The sequence below is a fragment of the Eubalaena glacialis genome, chromosome X (genome assembly GCF_028564815.1).
Source record: "Eubalaena glacialis isolate mEubGla1 chromosome X, mEubGla1.1.hap2.+ XY, whole genome shotgun sequence".
NCBI lineage: Eukaryota > Metazoa > Chordata > Mammalia > Artiodactyla > Balaenidae > Eubalaena > Eubalaena glacialis.
The window spans coordinates 22,950,737-22,964,342 of NC_083736.1; the positions used below are offsets into that span (position 1 = coordinate 22,950,737).

The window sequence follows — 13,606 nt, forward strand, 5'->3', positions numbered from 1 at the left end:
GACTTATTCCACATTTCGGGATAGACTGTCAGCCTAAAGTCTTTCCCACTGGAGCTCCAAATACCATTCAGATAATGGAAAGTCCTCATTTACACATTTCCAGGGCACAACCTGCCCTGAGTGGTGTTAGTTCACTTGCTAGAGGAGCAGGCTCTCACAATGAGATTGTGCAAAGCTGCCTGCCCATTGTGGAATCAGGGTCACTCCCTGCTTCCCGACCTCTCTCCACTCAGAGTAGCCCTGACAACAACAAGGGAAAGAAATGTCTCCCTTGTACCATTAAGTACTCTAAACCCCAGTGTAAGCCTCTACAAAAGAGTCTCCCTGATAAAGAGCAGAATCTGCAGGATACCTCCACATGGGCAAAAGAAAAAAAAAAAAGGGAGCGGGGGAGAGGCCCTGGCTCCCAATTTCCTCACCCCACAGCAGGAGCACTCATTCTTGTGGAGAAGAAGGTGAGACACTGCCCCCATCACAGGTGGACAAGCTGGGACTGCCTCTAAGTCACTAATGTCTTCTTGGTTCTCTTCAGTGTGTCTATAATCAGCACTATATCCCCTGGTCACTATGTCTATAACACTATTGTCCAGGTTATGCTTCCTCAAAGTCTAGCGATTGACAGGTCAGTGGAGAGACTGGTGTAGAGGTAGATGGAATGAACAGATCATTGGCCCAGGTAGCTTTCTCCCAAGCCTGTGCGAAATCCCCATGCACTTTTCTTTGAAAGTGAAAGCCCGAGATGGTATCCAGGCCAACTAAGCGGGGGACAAGGGGACTGAAGGAGCTGCCATTTCTCAGAAGGAGCTGACATTTCTTCTTCCTCTTCAGCTCACATCATTCCCAGTCCTTCTGTTACTCAGTTGACTGATGTCCCCTTTTCCTTTCAGCCCTTTCCTTCCAGATGCCCTACTTGAACAATGCTGGTATCTCTCTAGTTCATAGAAAATACAAAGTTTTTTTGCTCTCTTCAACTGGATGTAACTTTGAAAATTACCATAATATATACAAAAGAAGGTTTTTAGTAGCCCCCAAAATTGAATTTTGTGTCTAGTGTGAGGGAGTGTTCCAGTTGCATTATTTTTCAATTTGGATATACAGTTGTTCCATTATCACACCTTAGTAAAAAGAGTGTTCTTTCTCCGCTTCTCTGCAATGGCAGTTTTAATAATCAAAGGTCCACGTATAAGTGGGTGTTTTAGGACATTCTATTCAGTTCTATTGGTCTATTTGCTTATATCGGCACTTATAACACAAATTTTTAATTACTGTAGTGTTTTTTAAAAAAGTAATTCTTAACATCTAGTAGAGTAAGTCCTCATATTTGTTTTCTTTATCAAGAGCATATTGACTCTTCTTGGCCATTTGCAAATAAATTTAAAGTTTAGAATAAGCTATCAAGTTTCACATACAAAACCTCTTGAGTTTCTCTTGGGAGGACTGGGTATTACCATACACGACAGATTAAAATTGGGGAGAATTAACATGTTTACAATATTGAATGCTCCTCTCCATGAATATATGATAATTCCCTATTTAAGTTTTTGTTAATTTCTCTATTAATAGCTGTATATTTTAAATTTTTTATTATATATATTTTAATATGAGGCATGGGTATTTTATTTAGTAATTTACAAGTCATATTTTGTTTAATTTCATGGTCACATGTTTGTTGCTGCAGAAACAAAACGCATGTTTACATACTGACTTTATACCCACCAACTTTTAAAAATAACTGTATTGATTTCATAGGTTGTTTTTATTTATTGTTCTTGTTTTCATAGATATCCTTTACTTTCAAAGATATCCTTTGCCTGGTAGCATAATTTCCTTTATCATGAATGAATAAGTTTTATAAAACACTATTCTGTATCAATTTAGATATGATTTTTCTCTCATTTAATCTGTCCACAAGGTATGCCAGCTGTGGATTTATTCTCCCTCAGATCGATTCCTCACTCTTCTGCTCTGCTCTTTAGTATAAAATGTCTGACTCTCATTTCTCATGCTCTGTGCTCTCCAACACCTGGATGCCAGCTCAGTTAAACCAAGGAGTGACAGCTGCAGAGTAGAGTCCAGGAGGATCAAAGTGCCCAGAATCCTTCACCTTCTTCCTCTCTGAAGCAGGTGGCTTCCCTTCGATGGCCACATTATCTCCGTGGCTCCAACTTACCTCAGTAACAATACTTTTTCTCTTTGTTCCTCTAGCCTAGAGGCGGGAATGCCTTTTTAAGTTGCGAAGTATTGTTTTGCTCAATTCTCCCCAGTTGGCTTCTCAAGTAACCCATCTCCTACACTAAATTCTCCAAATTGTATAGAGTGATTTCTGTTTCCTGGATAACAGTTGACCAATTACAGATAACCAATTTTATTGATTTATTTTTTCATGTGAAAGCCTCCTTTCAGTCCTAAGAAAAACTTAACTCTGTCACGTATGTGTGTATACACAAATACACACATATATATTCAAAAACTCTAACAGTATAATGGAGAGATTTATTCAACTTTTAAAAATTTCAAGCACTACACATAAAGCTCTACAGTATAACCTGTGAGAAATAGTCCAAGTGGTACTCGAATATTATAGCCTTAAATACATTTACCAGAAAAAAAAATTTTAAACATTCAAATGATTCAAGAGCTATAGAAACAATAGCACATTACATTCAAATAATTAGAAGGTAGGAAATAATGAAGATAAATGCAGAAATGATGAATTAGAAGGTAGTAGAGCCAACTAATGAAAGCCAGCTCTTTGAAAATATTTCTATAATACTTTCTGTAGGTATTATCAATTACAAAAGAAAGAAGCATAAGTAAGTGATATTAGTTCAATAAAATTCTGTAAGATATACCTACAGAAGAGATTTAAAGGCTATAATAGAACACTGTAAATACTTTTACCCTTACAACAGGATAACAAATGGTGGATAAGGAAAAAATTCTACCTAGAGAATTTTTTAGCTAATAATCACAAAGGAATGCTAGAGTTACCATTCTGCAGCCCCTAATGGATTAATGGCTGAGGGTGATGAACCTCAATGACTGGCAACGTCACCACAAAGGAGATAACAGACATCATGTATCTCCTAATGGAAATGCACAGTGTCATCTTTGGAGTAATGTTACCAATAAATAAACCTTCATCTTCAAGGGTCTTTCTATTATTATTGAGGACTGTTGATGTTGAGTTATCAGGTATATTGGGTTCATTATTCTATTCTCTGTGCCACTGTATGTTTGAGAATTTCAATAACATGATTTTATTATAAATAGTATGCCTCTAAATTTAAAAATCCAACTGACATGGAAGATTTTTTAGCAAAATATAAATGACTAAATAGGTCCATAAAGAAACAAAAAACTTAATCTAACAATAAAAACTAAAACCGTAGTTAAAACCCATGGAACCCTCAAAATGTTCCTGGAAGCTTCTTATACCAAATGAAGGAGGAATCAATCAAAATTTTATATAAACTCTTCCAAACCATACAAAAGATAGGAAATGACTCATCCACTCTAATGGGGTAGCGCTCCTTGATACAAAGACGAGGTAAGGATACCCTGAAAAAAGAACATGAGTCAAGCTCACTCATATAGAGACAAGTCTTAAATAACTTCATAGCACATGCAATGTAGTGGTGAATTAATAAGAAAAAATAGGCTGTGTCAGAGGAATGCAAAGAAGAAATCACATTAGAAAACATGAATCAGAATTCACTATACTAACAGATAAGGGAGAAAAAGCACTTGATCATGTGCAGGGGTAAAGAAAAAGCTCTGATAAAAATTCAACATACATTAATGGTAATAACTTTTAGCAAACTTATAAGAATGGAATTCCCATATCATAGTCGTCAGCAAATACACATAAATGTGAAATATTAGAAGCATTCCCAATAAAGTCTGGAAAAACACACAGATGTATGATACCACAAACCTGTATGTGAATGTATAGCAGGACACAGCCAAGAACAAGAATAATAAAATAAATATATGAATAATGAAAAGAAACAGTAATAGTACCAATATGATTTTATAATTAAAGTACCTAAAGTAATAGGCAAACACAATATTCAAATGTATAAGGAACATCAAAAACCTAGTATATTGAAAATCACTACAGCAAAATCAGAAACCTGGTCACACAAAATCGATAACTAATTAGAACACGTAAAGGACAATCCCATTCACAGCAGCAACAATATCTAAAACGTACCTAAAATGAAACCTTACAAAACTGTACAAGATCTTTATGAAGACAACTATAAAAATTTACTGATAGAGTTAGAAAAAAAATGTCCCAAATAGAGCAGTATAATATGTTTATTCAGGGGAACAGAATATTGTAAAGAAGTCAATTCTCCTTAACTTATTTACAGTTTTAGTGCTGTACCTGTAGCTTCCAAGATGACAACCAAACTCTAGGTGCTGTCTCCTGTGCCCCAAATCAACCCTGGAAAAACTAAAGAAGGAATAAACAAAATGATATCAACATTAACAGTAAAACAATAATAAGAAACCCCTGAGGGTACTAAGTCTGTACTGAACAAGTGCTTGTGTGAGGGCAGTTGAGATAGGTCTAGGGAAGACAGGATCATTTGAAGCAAAGGTTTTAAAGTTTAGCCCTTATTTCTCCCAGTGTGCCCTGGGTGGATGAATTTCCACTGCCTCACTGAACTTGAGGGAACTTGAGGCAGCTCCTCAGAGCCCACACGCCAGGACTATTGGGTTATGCCAGGACTATGGGATAATATCAGAACAGCACCAAAATTTGGTTGGTTGAGGTAATATGAGTCCAGAGATTGTCCTAATAACCACCTGAAACTTCTTCTGTTGGTGAAGACAGGGCTTTTTTTAATGGTCATCTTAATAGACTATAAGGCATGAATGGAAATAAAATAGTGAGAACACTTGAGATCTCTCCTTTCAGCAAATTTCAAGTATATAATACATTATAATTAACAGGAGTCACCATGCTGTACAGTAAGTTTCCAGAACTTATTCATCTTATAACTGAAAGTTGTACCCTTTGATCAGTATCTCTGCTTCTCTCTAACCCCCCAGGCTCTGGTAATCACGATTCTGCTCTCTGTTACTAGGAGTTCAACTTTTGTTTTTTTAGATACCACATATAAGTTAGATCACGTGATATTTGTCTTCCTGTGTCTGGCTTATTTCACTTAGCATAATGTCCTCCTAGGTTCATCCATGTTGTTCAAAATGATGGGATTTCTCACCACACACACAAAAATGGTAACTATGGGAGGAGATACGATAAATAGTTTCGTTCTGGCAATCATTTCACAATGTACCCATATATAAAAACATCACATTTGATAAAATATACATAAAAAGCAATTTTTATTTGTCAAAATATAAAGAAAATATTGACATAGAAATAGCAAGTATCACAGTAATTTCACATAAGAAAAAAATTCATTCCAGAAAATTTGATTAATGACACTGATATCATGCAACAGAGGTCCCAGGGCTAAAGTTAGGAAAGGGAAGAAACCAGTTAGAATGGGCATCATCAGAAAATCTACAAACAACAAATGCTAGAGAGGGTGTGGAGAAAAGGGAACCCTCTTGCACTGTTGGTGGGAAGGTAAACTGATACAGCCACTATGGAGAACAGTATGGAGGTTCCTTAAAAAACTAAAAATAGAATTACCATATAACCCAGGAATCCCACTACTGGGCATATACCCAGAGAAAACCATAATTCAAAAAGAGACATGCACCCCAATGTTCATTGCAGCACTATTTACAATAGCCAGGTAATGGAAGCAACCTAAATGCCCATTGACAGATGAATGGATAAAGAAGATGGGGTACATACATACAATGGAATATTACTCAGCCATAAAGAGGAACGAAATTGGGTCATTTGTAAAGACATGGATGGATCTAGACACTGTCATACAGAGTGAAGTAAGTCAGAAAAAGAAAAACAAATACTGTATAATAACGCATATATATGGAACCTAGAAAAATGGTACAGATGAACCAGTTTGCAGGGCACAAATAAAGACACAGATGTAGAGAACAAACGTATGGACACCAAGGGGGGAAATGGTGAGGGGTGGTGTGGTGGTCGTATGAATTGGGAGATTTTGATTGACATGTAAACACCAATATGTATAAAATGGATAACTAATAAGAACCTGCTGTATAAAAAATAAATTAAATAAAATTCCAAAAAAAAAAGAGGAATTCCAAGACTCATAGAACTCAATGCAACTTCCCTAACCCAAGACATTGAAACCCACAGGATTCTCACCTCCTACAGCCATTTCCAGGAAGCCTGAGGCAGAACTGTCCAGATGAGATGTGCCTGCACTTCACACCAGCAGTCTCAGGGAGCTGATGTCTTTGATGTGAGGTCTTCGCCTCAGGTCAGCAGACGGGAGGTAGCCCAGCACCTACAGGGAGTCAAGAGAAGACACTGAGAGAGGATTGAGAGCAGCATCCACCATAGAACAGGGGGCCCCAAAGAGGCCTCACTGTCAGTCTCGGGGGACCCAGGCATGGCTGTGAGGCTCAGGCCCCCAGATACTTCCGCCTGGGGGTGCCGACAGAAATGAGAGCCAAGGTGTGACGCCTGCTGACTCAGCTCAGCAGAGGGAAAAGTCCCAGGACCTGCCAAGAGTCAATGAAAGGCCCACGTGCCAGTCCTGCGGGAAGCTCCGCTGGCACCACCCCACACCTCCCGCCCCGCCCCGCCCCGCCCCGCCCCGCCCCGCCCCACCCCGGCCGGGGTCCACCCCACCCAGGCCGGGGTCCGCCCTGCCCCGGCCCCGGCCCCGGCCCCGCCCCCGCCCCGCCCCTGCTGTCCTCCTGGAGACCAGATGCGCATGACCGGAAGTGACGTCCTCCTAACCACGCTGTGGGGGCGAGGCCATTTTTGAGAGCTGCCGTCCCGCGAGGGTGAGCCGCGGGAGGAGTCTCACGTCTCGTCAGGTGTCAAAGTGTGAGGTAACCCCAGTTAGAAGTGAGGGGACGCCCCCGACACCCCCAATCCCCTTTCCCTCCGCAAAGAGGCGGCCACACAGGCCCCGCCCACCCCGCCCCTGCTCTCGGCCCGAGAGGCTCGGGCCTGGCCCTTAGGCCCCAAGTCCATCCGCTTCCCCTGCGGGGTCTCGGGCAAGGAAGGCCTCGCTCTGAGGCTGGTGGACCCTGGCTCAGCTCAGTAGAGGGAGCGCCCCAGGCCCTGTGGAGTGAAGGACGGGACCCTCGTGGGGACCGAGGGGCTCCACACCCCAGAATGGCGGCCACGCGGACCCCGCCCCTGACGTCAGCCTGGGAGCCTCCGGGCAGGTCTCAAGACGGAGGGGCTCCCTCAGTGCGAACGCGGGCGGGCGGGCGGGCGGACGGACGCGGGAGACTCAGGGAGGAGGGGGCCTTGTTCTGAGGGGCTGGCCGCAGGTCAGCAGAGGGGGGATTTCCAGGGCACGGGAGGAGTCAGGGTGAGGACCGTCCTCCCCGTCGCAAGGGCACCTCAGAACCCCTCCCCTGTTGCCAGCCGCTTCCTTCTGGCCACACACGGAGAAGGGAGGGCTGCTGTGTGAGAGGGGAGGTGCAGGCCAGCAGAAGGCGCGTCCCTGAGCACTCCCAAGAGTCAGCCCAAGCCCTTGAGTGAGGACCAGTGGGGCCGCCAACCACAGGGCCTCGACCTGTCTGCCGCACGCTGCAGGCTTGGTAAAACTCTGCCACATGCGGCCGCGTGGTCACCCTCACTGCCTCCTAATGAGACTCAAGGAGGTGCCGGCACTGGTGCGAGCAGATGGCCCTCGGGGCAAGAGAGGAGCTCCAGGCTGCACCGGCCGTCCAGGGAGGACCCCGAGTGAGGACTAAGGGAGCCACCCACCCCGAAGAGAAGGGACGAGAGAGAATATGGCCTGTCCGCTCCTGCCAACCCTTAAACTCCCAAGGAAGGACTGTCAGGCTGAGACTGCCCGTAATTTCCTCTGCCAGGTCCAAGGGAGGTTAGAGCTTTGTTCTGAAGGGGCCATCACCAGGCAGCAGAAGGGAGGGTCCCAGGACCCTTCGGTGGTGGGCTGAACGCTCCCTCCTTTCCTCCTCCTGGGTGTCATGGAAGATGGTGGTGTCAACTTCAGAGCAGCAGACGGGATGGGGTGGTGGGGGGTGGGGGAGTCTTGCCAGCAACTGTCATCCTGACGCTGAATGGGAACCGCGAGGACCTACCGCCCCTGCCAGCCCCCACTGTCACCCCCGTACCGCCCAGGCAGGGCTGGCTGGCCGTGCCCCAAGGCTCACTCTACCGTCCTCCACAGGGGTCTCAGGGGACAGGCTGAGCAGGAGAACAGGAGCCCTGTGGGTCCTCGAGCAGTGCCCTCAAGGACCCTGCAGAGGCGGCCTTGGTGAAAGCCAGGGAGGAATCTCCCCGCTGAAGGTGCTCACAGCATCTCCTTGTCCCTCCCCCAGGTGCCCTCATTGCCTGCCTTCCTGCCCACACTCCCGCCTGCTGGCCCTGACCTGTGTCATGCCTCGAGGCCAGAGGAGCAAGCGCCGTGCCCGCGAGAGACGCCACCAGGCCCGGGGGGAGACTCAGAGTCTCAAGGGTGCCCAGGCCACTGAGGCGGCGGCGGCGGCGGCGGCGGCAGAGATAGAAGAGTCGCCCTCCTCCCCCGTTTCTGTTTCTCGGGGTACTCCCCCGAGCTCCCGTGCTGCTGGCGCTCGCCAGGAGCCTCAGGGAGCCCCAGCCACTAGCTGTCGTGATGCAGGGGTTCCATGCCCAGGATATGAAGAGGGTGCCCGGGCGAGCCAAGATGAGGAAAGTGCAAGTACCTCCCAGGCAGCACCTTGCACTCACAGCACTTGCAGAGATCCTCTGTCCAGGAAGGCCAGCATGTTGGTGCAGTTCCTGCTGGAGAAGTACAAGATGAAGGAGCCCATCCGGCAGGCAGCAATGCTGAAGATTGTCAACAAGCAGTACAGGAAGCACTTCCCCGAGATCCTCAGGAGAGCCTCTGAGAGCATGGAGCTGGTCTTTGGCCTCGAGCTGAAGGAAGTCGACCCCAGCCGTCACTCCTACGCCCTCATCAGCAAGCTGGCAGTCCCCAGCGAGGAAAGTCCGAGTGATGAGTCGGGGCTGCCCAAGTCCGGTCTCCTGATGATTCTCCTGGGCATGATCTTAATGAAGGGCAACCGTGCCACTGAGGAGGAGATCTGGGAATTCCTCAATGCGTTGGGGTTGTATGCTGGGAGGAGGCACTCGATCTTTGGGGAGCCCAGGAGGCTCATCAGCGAAGATTTCGTGCAGCAGAAGTACCTGACGTACCGCCAGGCGCCCAACAGCGATCCTCCGCGCTATGAGTTCCTGTGGGGCCCGAGAGCACACGCTGAAACCAGCAAGATGAAAGTGCTGGAGTTTGTTGCCAAGGTCAATGCTGCCGTCCCCAGTGCCTTCCCAGATCTCTATAAGGAGGCTCTGAAAGATGAGGAAGAGAGAGCAGGAGTGAGAGCCGCGGCCAGGGCTGCAGCTCTTGCTCAGCGCAGTGCACGTTCCAGGGCCAAGGCCCGCAGCTCCTCCCACATCTAGGGAGGGAGGCCGCGGGCAGTTTGTTCACTTTGTTTTAGAAGAGAGCAGTCAAGCTCCTAAATAGTGCAGAAAAGTATTGGTAGAGGGAACAAAACATATATGTTCTTACAGTTTTAAGTAGCATGGTAGTTTAGGTGCAGTTAGTTTTAATAAAATATGTATCTTTTTTTCTTTTTTCCATATGAAGAATACCTAGTTAAAGATAGACAGATGATAGGTAGGTAAGTAGGTAGAGAGATGCTAGATAGATAGATTTATGATAGAGATGTTTAGTATCTTTTCAAGTGTTATTACTTCATTGAAGGTTTATTTTGCTTCAGAATCTAAGTGTATTAATGTCATGGATGTCATGTTTATTGCTGTTCAGTTTTAAGATTAAGAGTTTGCTATTTGTAAAAAAAACTGAAAAGCCTTCAATATTTTCCTTTTGCTACAGAACAGGGTAACATGGCATTGGAATAGGATTTTTCGTGGAAGTGAGAAAGAATCCCACAGGAAAATATTTGGGATCTCAAAATGGTGATACAAAAGTAAAGGCTGGTTAATTCTTAGTTTGCCTTCTTCTCTGTCTCTTTGCTTGTAAAATTAAATAATATATACCTAGATTTGCTTAGGTTATTCAAACTGTTTGAAAATTAAATGATAAATAAGACTTCTTGGTCATTCCTTCTTTTTTCTCTCAAATTAATTGACCATCTTCTCTTTGGAAGCCTCTCCAATACTACTATGGTTGGTAAGAAAATGAAGACCAAGCCACTGCCCATAGAATTTTTAGAGTCTAGCATCAGCTATCATGTAAGGAAGATGGTGAGATACACTCTAAGAAATAAACAAATGAAAATTTTTTTAAAAAGTGAGGGTGTGGAAGAGGAGGTTCCAAATGAGAGCAAGCAAGTGTAAGTTACCTGATGAAAGCAGCGTTGGGTCTTGGGCAACTTCTAGTCCCTCGGCAGGAAGTAATTATCAGTCAGGATGCATGGTGGGCTAGATGAAGCTGTGGGAGTGATGGAAAGGGCCACTCAGATGTTGTTTCTCAGTGTTGAGAGACTAAACCTGGAATGGAAAACATATCTTCACAGTTAACTTTGGGATGTGGAAAAACCAGAGAGAATCCCCACCTAGGGAATGGAAGGGGTCCCATGCACTTGCCCCAGGGCAAGTGAACACTCAAACTAGGTGTTTTAGGCATGAGCTGTCCAGAGAGTTTCTGAGAAAGGTGATACTCATTGAAGTGAGATGCCAAGAAGCCACTGGACTATCTCTCTTTTTGTGGGATGGGATTGCCAGAGCTCGCTCCGTTAAAAGGGCATTTTAATTAGGTTATTTTGAGTGTAATTTGGCAAACTCTAAGGGAGGGCTCAAATTTTAGTGGCAATGGTATGAATGAAATTAGGGGTGGTTTGGATGAAAAGGCACCTGCGAGGGAAGCTGTTGGTCCTTGAGACAAATGAACTCCTAGTTGCATCCATCTGGAGAAGATGACCCCATACCAATATTAAAACAAATGCTCTAATAGGGAAATACTACTTAGTTTTACTCGCTTGGCATTTTGGCTGATGTGGATTTCTATATTGTTTGGAGTTGCATATTCTCTAATGTAGGCTGGAAGTAAAATTCCGTGAAGGAAGTTTGTTATCATTTGGGGTCAAAATCATCTTAGTAATAACTGCCATTCATTGAAAGTACCAAACTTTGTCTCAAACTGCCAGGTGGTTTACATACATCATGCATGCCTGTGGTCCTGCACTATAGACCTTTTCAGACTCATTTTGCAGATAAAGAAGTTGGAATATTCTCAAATTCAAGGCTGGTAAGCGACAGGAGCTGGACTGAACCCTGGCTCTGAATCCCTCTAGAGCCCACACTGTGCCACTCCTCCCAGGCTGAGGCCGACCTTGGGTCACTTCATTTTTCTGCTCACTAGTCCAAAATGTACTTCAGGTGTTAAAAAGCAGGACTTCATACCCCAAACATGGTTTTGGAATAAAAAGCTCCAGGAATAAGTAATAAAAATATGAAAATAAAAGTGAGGTACAAATAAAGAAAGAGATAGCATTTGGTGACAATATAACTATCTATGAAGGAAATGTCAGTAAACCTCAAAAGATCAGGGGCTCACAAAGTCATTTAATTCAGCCCTTTCCCTGTAGAAAGTAAATCTATTAGAATTGAGGTTATATAAGGCTATATCTGGCCAGTGACGAGAAGGAAGAGATCAGCGTGTTTTCTCTGATAGCACAACACCTGTGCTGGGGCCCTTGCTTGGCTGCAGCTTCCCATCTCACATCACTCCTAGGGCTCAACCTATTCTCTGCAAGATTTGTTGTAGGGAGATCAATTAAGAGTTTTCAAGGATGTGGCATTTCCCAAGAAGCCTTTCATAGAAGAGATAGGAGTCAAGGTGAAGACTGATGAATGAGGACCGAGGAGACAAAAGCCACATAATAACTGAAGTCACAGAGAGACTGGCCTGTGTCTGCTCTCAGACTTAGAAGGCCAAGGCAGGGCTGCCAGGCTGAGCATCCCCGCACTTATTTTCAGGGTTTAGAGGAACATAAGAGCTTTGGTCTACATGGGTGACTTTAAGTCGAAAGAAAGAGGAAACTTAGGGCCCTTCAGAAGTCAAGGTGAGGAACCTGAATGAGGACTGAGGGCACACCCCTACCCTGAACAGAGAGAGCCCCAAGGAGCCTGAATCCTGGTGTCAACCCTGGAAGGGCACAGGTAGGAGTAGCCTCATGTGGCATTCCCAGACTTTGCCTCTCTGGCACCTCAGGGAGTGAGGACCTTAGTCTGAGGAGAGGGTCCTTAGGTAAACAAAGGAAGGAGTCCCAAGCCCTGCCAGGAGTCAAGGTGAGAACCCCGAGTGAGGACTTAAGGAAACCTCTGCCTTTAGACTGTGAGAGAACCCCACGGAACCATGCCCTTCCTGGTATCCCTGGGATACCTGGGCTTTGTTGACATGATGTGACATATTTCCTCCTATGGTGTCACACGGGGGTGAGGGACATGGTCTAAGGGGTATGGCCTAGGGCCAGCAGTGGGAAGATTTCCAGGTTTTTCCAGAGACCAGGTGAATACCCTGAGGACTAAGGGACCCACATACCCCATAACCATAGAATTCATTCCTTACTCTCAGCCTCAGAAGACCAAGGACAGGTATGGTCAGATGAGGAGAATCTCACTTTCTCCTAGGGGTTTCAGGGTGGTGCTGGCCTTAGTATAAGGGGCAGGCCTAAGGGCAAGGGAGGGTGGAATTCCAGGCCATGACAGAGGTCAAAGCAAGGACTGGGGGATCATCTACCACTAAATAGAAGTGATAAGGAATCCAGCCCTGCTCCTTGTTACAGCCCTTGAGGATCCAGGGCAGGGCTATCAAGCTGAAGCTCCACCAACACTTATTTATATCAGGTCTATGGGAGGTGAAATCCTTAGTTTGAAGGTGTAGCCACCATTCAATGAAAGGGGTGGGGATATCAGGCCCTATGTGTAGCCAAATTAAGGACCCTTAATGAGGACTGAGGACTCCAGAGGCCAGGACAGAAAACTCCCCACTGAGCAGTCAGTACTGGGGGCACCTGGACAGGGGTGATAAGCTGAGGACCCCCTTCATTTCTTTCTCATGGATCCCAGGGAGGTTTGTGATGTCAACCTCAGAACAGCAGAGGGAATGGGTCCCATGACCTGCCACCAGTTAAATGACGGTCTTGGATGTGACATAAGAGACTCCTCAATGTAGAAGACCACCAGCTCCTGCTGTCGCCCCAGCGTGCCTGAGGCAGGGGTGGCAGGATGCAGCCTAAAGATCACTCTAATTTCCTTCAACAGGTTTCCCAAGGGACAGGCTGATTAGGAGAACAGGAGCCCTGTGGGTTTTTAGAGCAGTGCCCTCAAGGAAAACTACAAATGTAGCCTTCCTTATAACCAAGGTGGTATTTCCCTGCTGAAGCTGCACACTCTCTCAACCTTCCTCATCCAGTGGACCCTTATCCCCTGCTCTTCTACTCACACTCCTGACCATTGTACCTGAGCACAGTCATC

General features: G+C 45.4%; 1 pseudogene; it reads left to right on the forward strand.

The window, feature by feature from the left end:
* Positions 1-8,187: 8,187 nt before the first annotated feature.
* LOC133082175 (melanoma-associated antigen B4-like) lies at positions 8,188-9,629 on the forward strand (annotated as a pseudogene).
* The last annotated feature ends 3,977 nt before the right edge of the window (positions 9,630-13,606 follow it).